Source organism: Nannospalax galili, unplaced genomic scaffold (genome assembly GCF_000622305.1).
Source record: "Nannospalax galili isolate Female #2095 unplaced genomic scaffold, S.galili_v1.0 scaffold259, whole genome shotgun sequence".
Classification (NCBI taxonomy): domain Eukaryota; kingdom Metazoa; phylum Chordata; class Mammalia; order Rodentia; family Spalacidae; genus Nannospalax; species Nannospalax galili.
In genome coordinates, this window is record NW_008344750.1 from 1,912,554 (window position 1) to 1,919,309 (window position 6,756).

Below are 6,756 nucleotides of genomic sequence, written 5' to 3' on the forward strand. Positions count from 1 at the left end.
TCTTTTTTAAGAATATATTTTATTTATTATTTTTACTTTATGTGTATGAGTGTATTGTCTGCATGTATGAGAGTGCACGTATGTCATGCACTGCTGCAGGGATCAGAAGAGGGCTTCAGATTTCCCTGGAACTGGCGTTAAGGATGATTCTTAGCCACCATGTGGGTGTTGGGAATCAAACCCGGGTCCTCTGCAAGAGCACTCAGTGCTCTTAACTGCTGAGCCATCTCTCCATCCCCGAGATTTATAATCTTAAAATTCTAAAGTCAAAGTACATTCAAACCTCTACTTAAGTCTAGGTTTTGTCTGATCTTGCTAACTATTGCAAACAAAATATAAAAAAAAAACAAAAATATATGTCTGATCAAGGTTTAAGAGCATTTAGCTTTTGCTAACTGACCTTCTAGGTGTTCAATAACCATACCTGGAGTCCACTCTCCTGTTGTAGTCCTTCAAAACTACCATATTATTATTTATTTAAAAGACAGTATTTTTTTATGTATTTGCCATCTCCATGCTGTGTGAGATATCTTTAGTTGTCAACTTGACAGACCTGGATAGAGGGAATCTCAATTGAGGAACTTCCTCGATTGGATTGGCCTGTGGACAAGTCTGTGGGGCATTTTCTTGATCGTTGAGTGATGTGGGAGGGCCCAGCCCACTGTGGGTGGTGTCACCCCTGGGCAGGTGGTCACATGTTGTACAAGAAAGCAGGCAGAGCACAGACCAAAGGAGCAAGCCAGTAAGAAGCATTCCTCTATGACCTGTGCTTCAGCTCCTGCCTCCAGGTTCCAGCCCTGAATTCCTACCTGTGACCTGGGAGTTGTAAAATAAAATAAATCCTTTTCTCCCCAAGCTGGTTTTGGTCAGTGTGTTTGTCACAGCAATAGAAAGTAACTAGAACACATGTCTACTTTCAATAATAGGCATCTATGTCTCATTTAGATGGCTAGTTTTCTCTCAAGGCATAATCAATAGTCCCACCTATTCATAGTTGGTAAATAAAGGCATTGCACACTATTAGGCACACTTCTATTCAAAAAAGGAGGAATGGGGGAATAGTGAGGAAATACTGGACAAAGATAAGATGGACAATCAGCAAGACAAACACCAAATTCTGTAGCTCCATGTGCAATATATGAGACTTTAGCTCCAAAGAGTTTAGATGGCTCAATCCCTTTAGCTTTGCTGCCTGGAACATATATCTATCTCTTGGGCTGGTTTCACTTCCCGTATATAATGATCCTTGGCAGATGTCTCATGGCTCTGACTTCTCCATCTTGGGGGTCTCCACTGAAAACCAGGTTTGACCTTAACAACGTCACAAAAATGGCCTCTCTGGGCCTATCAGGGCCTTCTTGCTGGGACTCCCCTCCTATATGCTGTCTGGCTTCGGCAGCTCTCTGAAACTGTGGAGGAAGAATTAATGGCCCCCTTACTGTTGCATGCTGTTGCATCTTTCATGCCTCTAAAACCAGCACCATGTGTAGGACACTGCCAAGTTAGGCTCCCAGCTTGGGATGGATCTTGGCCCCCTTGAATCACATTTGCAGCCTTTTTTGAAGACAGAGTCTTTCTGTAGCCCCAGCTGGCCTAGAACTTACTATATAGACCAGGTTGACCTCGATCTCACAGAGGTCAGCCTATCTCTGCCTCCAGAGTGAAGGATTAAAGGTGAGCACCACCATGCCTGGGCCTACTTTAACTTTTAAAAGCTACTTACACTTTAAATTTTAATTGCTCCTTTCAATCCTTCCAGTCACCCAGCTGACACCTATGGAAAAACATCATAACAAGAAGTTTTGCCAAAACCTATGGTTTTATATAAACTCCCTTAAGGGTCAACTAATGGTCAGATTCCATTCCTCTCATTAATGGAGCCACTGTTCAATATCTGTGCTTTCTCCTACAGGCCTTCTCTGGATTCTAATGTGACTGGTAAAGTCATACCAAGAGCTGGCACCAGAAGAGAGACCCTCTCCTGAATTTCAACCTCATGAATAGCCATCATGTTTGTTTGCCTACTCCTCACAGTGATGCCCTGCCTGTGCCACCTTTTCCAGAGAATTATCCAAGATGACGTCGTGTTGACTCATGCCACTTCTCCAGCACACTGTGACATAATCAGCACACTGCTGGTGACCACGCTAATGGGCATGCTGCTTTTTTGATTAAAAACAAACAAACAAACAAACAAAAAAACAGGAAACTCTGAAAATGACTTTCACAGGCTTCTTCATTTATAAAACAAAGAAGGGAGAATTTTAAGTATGAGTTTTACAATTTGAACATATTCTGGACAAATGACTTTTACTTAACCTTGTAACCAAAGAGTTTATAATGTAGACAAGATCACTGAGCTTTATGCTCCCCTAGTGACCTGGAAACATAGCCTTGATCCCTCATCACCCTCCCTTGCCCTTCACTCAGAATTATGTATGAATCTAAGCTTGGTATGGTGGTATGCTCCGGAGGCGGGGGCTACAGGGAGACCCTGTTTCAAAAAAGACAAAGGAAAAAAAAAAGAATTATGTATGAATCTATGTGAACGTAATGAGAGCTAATTAATCCATTTGTCACAAACAATAGCTGGGCTTAAATTGATAACATCTGTTTGTGGTTGTACGCTTGGAGGTCAGTAGGGGTCAGAGGAATGTAGTCTTTGATAAGACAGCTCCTCTTTTACCAGTCTAGGCTATACACCCACACAGTGTAAAAGAGCAAGCCCTAGTTCTAGAACACAGTTTTGAGAGAATTTTTAATGAACAGGTTTGCAGCAGTTTGGGCCTGCTCTTGGCAACTAACAACTGTCTGTAACTCCAGTTCCAGGGGGTCTGACACCCTCTTCTGACTTCTGTGTGCATTGCATGTGTGTGAGTGTTTTGTCTGCATGTATGTAACTGCAGCTCATACATACAAATCAGAGAGGCCAGAAAAGGGTGTTGAATCAGATGAATGTTAGTTGCCATGTGGGTGCTGGGAACCGAGCCTGGATCCTCTGGAAGAGCAGCCAGCTCTTAATCACTGAGCCATCTCTCCAGCCTCTATAAATATGTTTCTAAGCCAGCTTAGCACATGACAGAAAAAAAATGAGATGAATGAAAACGCATGCACACAAGAATACCCCAGCACACCAAAATATATCAAACACCACAAATGCAATTTTCAAATGAAAATGTATAGGTGTTAAATACCTACATTAAAAGAAAAAAGTCTTGGGGCTAGAGAGATAGCTCAGCGATTAACAGCACTGACTGCTCTTGCAGAGGACCTAGGTTTAATTCCTAGCACCCACATGATGGCTAATGACTGTCCATAACTCCAGTTCCAGGGGATTCTATGCCTTCTTCTGACCTTCACGGGTGTTTCACGACAAGGGTGCACTTACACACAAGCAGGCAATACAGACATACACATAAAATAAGATAGATAGATAGATAGATAGATAGATAGACAGATAGATAGATAAAATAAGTAAAATATTTTAAAAAGAGAGAAAGTCTGAGCCAGGTACAGTTGCATTCATCTGTAATCCTAGCATTTGGAGGCTAAGGCAGGAAAACCACAAGCTTGAAACCAGTCTAGGCTATACACCCACACTCTGTCTTGTGGGAATAGCCTTTCTGGGACTGCCTCCTGTCTTACCTAACCTTGTAACCAAAGTTAATCTTATGTCTTGAGATCATTTAACTCTATTCAGTCTGCCTTCCTAATGTGTAATCAGCCTATTTAAGACTACCTGTCCTTCAGGAAAACAATGCAAACAATCTTACTAGGCCTTGGACTCCTCTTGTAATCAACTTTTACAAGCTGAGCTAAACATACAGCTTTAAACTAAGGTCCCCTGTTTTTCCTTCATGACCCTTTCTTGTCCCAAACCTAGAATAATATATGTATGTTTGTTGGGAGCCTCTGTTATGCAAAAGTCGAAGCCCCTTCACACCGGACAGCTCATGCAGCTCGGGAATGTGCTGCAGGCTCCTTTTCATAGCAAGGTGCTTTCTGGCATCTTTCCTGTCTCTCCCTTTGAAGTGGCCGCCACAAATGCCCTGACATAAACATGGCCTTTGGCTCTGAAAAGATACCATGCCTTCCTGTAATTTTCCTAGCAGACAGCTGCCTGGCAGAAATCCACTTCCACATGCAAACAGAATGTCTCACAAAGCATCTAACAGCCAGAGCTTTTACCACTACCCCCATGGTATAAAATATCCTAGGCTTCTCTTAATATTGGGATTTTGGGATTCTGGGTCAGAGACTGGGTTCCAGAGATTGGGTCCCAGAGAGAATAAAGCTGTAAGCACAGACTAAGCTGAGCCTTGAGTCTTGTGTACCGGCGACCTGATTCCCCCGGAGGGCAGCACCTTCCGTTACCGACCCACGGACACCAGCTTTCGCCTCTGTGCCTCTTCCCTGTGGGGCTCAGTGGCCAGGAACCCCGCAATCCTGAGGAAAGGTACACGGGTGTAATAGGGACGGGATTCCGGCTGGACAATGCTTCAGTAGCAGAGCAAGCTCCCAACACCAGAGAAGTTACGGCAGCCACCAGCTGCCGTCACTCCCAGAGACGCGGGACCCAAAGCAGCCGCCGGGAAAGTCTGCGGATCCGCCGTGCCACTCCCGGAGCCGCTGCTTCCCAGAGAAGTCTGCGGACCCGCAGGGAGTGAGCGCAGTCGCCCATATATGTTGTGAAAATGTGATCTCTGAAAGCAGCAATATTGACTATAAGGAATTATCTACAGTATATGTTGCAAATAACAGGTGGGATTAGATTGATAACGTCTGCTTGTGGTTTCGTATGCTCTTTTGGGTCAGCAGAGGGTCAGAAAAGGCAACTTCTTCCCTAATGAGACAAAGTTCTTCATTCCTTCCTGTATCATGCCAGGTCATACTATTTAAATAGAGTACACCCTTGGTTGGAGGAAAGTTTCTTGAAAAATTAGAAGGAAGAGGCCTAAGAACAGTTTAGGCTCACTCTTGGTTGAAACAATCCCAAAAGTTAGATTTTTATTGTTGTTGCTGTTCATGTGCTGCTGAATTCTGGCATCTCCATACTGTCTCAAAAAAGGAAATCTCAAATCTGTAACCTAAATTTGACTCCTTAAGGAATAAGCATGAAAAAACCCAAAGTTAGCAGAAAGATTAGAGATAAAATAAGCAAAATAGAAAGTCAATGAAAGCAAAAGTTAAAACCTAATGTAGTGACTATATAAAGAATTCCACAACAGCCTGAGAAAGGAAGAGGAGGAAGAAGAGGAGGGATAAAAATGCAAATTACTACAATCAGGTATGATTACCACACTATAGAAATAAAAGGGTTTTAAGAAGATGCTATAAATAATTGTAAGTCAACAAATTGTATAGCCTAGATGAAACAGACTAACCCTAGAAATACATATTTGACTTAAGAAGAAATAGAACATCAGAGCAGGGGTGTGGTGCATGCCTGTAATCCCAGAAGTTGGGAAGTAGAGATAGGAAAATCAGGACTGAGGCCTTTTTCAGCTGTACAGCATATTTGAGGCTAGCCTGCATTATATGAGACCCTATCTCAAGAAAAAGAAAAAAAAGTGACTGGAGAAATGGCTCAGTAGTTAAGAGCACTGGTTTTTTCCTGCAGAGGACCCAGGTTCAGTTCCCAGTACCCACATGGCAGCTAACAACCATCCCTAACTCCAGTTCCAGGGGATTCAGTGCCCTGTCTTCTGGTCTCCACGGGCACTGCCTGCACATGATGTACATACATGCAGGCAAAACACTCGTACACATAAAATAAAAATCAATCTTACAAAAACCCTTTGAGAGTTTTAATCCAGCCCTGCTCCTCATCTTGCTCTTTCTGCTTCCTGATCTGCTAAGCTGCCCACATACTCCCTCTGTTCTGCCTTCTCCATCTTAATAGATGGTATATTCTGAAAACATGAGCTAAAATAAATCCTTCCTTACTTGAAAATACATAAATAAATATGTGACCAAGTAGAGAATTACCGAATGACATAGGAATAAGCCAAAGGTGAGGCTGCCATCCCTAACTCTGGTTACAGGGGATCCAACACCCTGTCTTCTGGCTTCCCTTCCAAAAAGGGAAAAAGGGAAAATCAGGACATAGCTATAACAAAAAAGATTAAAATCAGCCATTATTACCCCTGGGCCAGGCAGAGATACCACAAGAAATAGTGACCAAGTTCCCTCATAAATAAAGAGGCAAAAATCTTCAGCAGTATACTACCAAAACAAGTTCAACAACATTTAAAAGATTATACACCATGACCAAATAGAACAAATCTCAGGAACTCTAAAATAATTCAATATTAAAAAAAAATCAGCCAGATGTGGTGGAGCACGCCTTTAATCCCAGCACTCGTGAGGCAGTGGCAGGCCGATCTCTGTGAGATTGAGGACAGCTGGCCTACATAGTAAGTTCCAGGCCAGCTGGGGCTGCAAGGAGACCCTATCTCAAAAAGACAAAAAAGAAAAGAGCATTTACTGTTCTTCCGGAGGACCTGGGTTTGATTCCCAGTACCCACATGGCAGCTAACAACAGTCTGTAACCCTAGTTCCAGGGGCTCTCCTTCTAGTCTTTCCTGGGCATTACAAGCCACGGTACACTTACATACATGCAGTCAAAACACTCATACACATAAAATTAAAAAAATAATAAATAAAATATTTTTTAATCAATCAGGGCTGGTGAGATGGTTCAGTCAGTAAAGTGCCTGCCACACGGCATCAAGACTTGAGTTTGGTTCCCCAGAA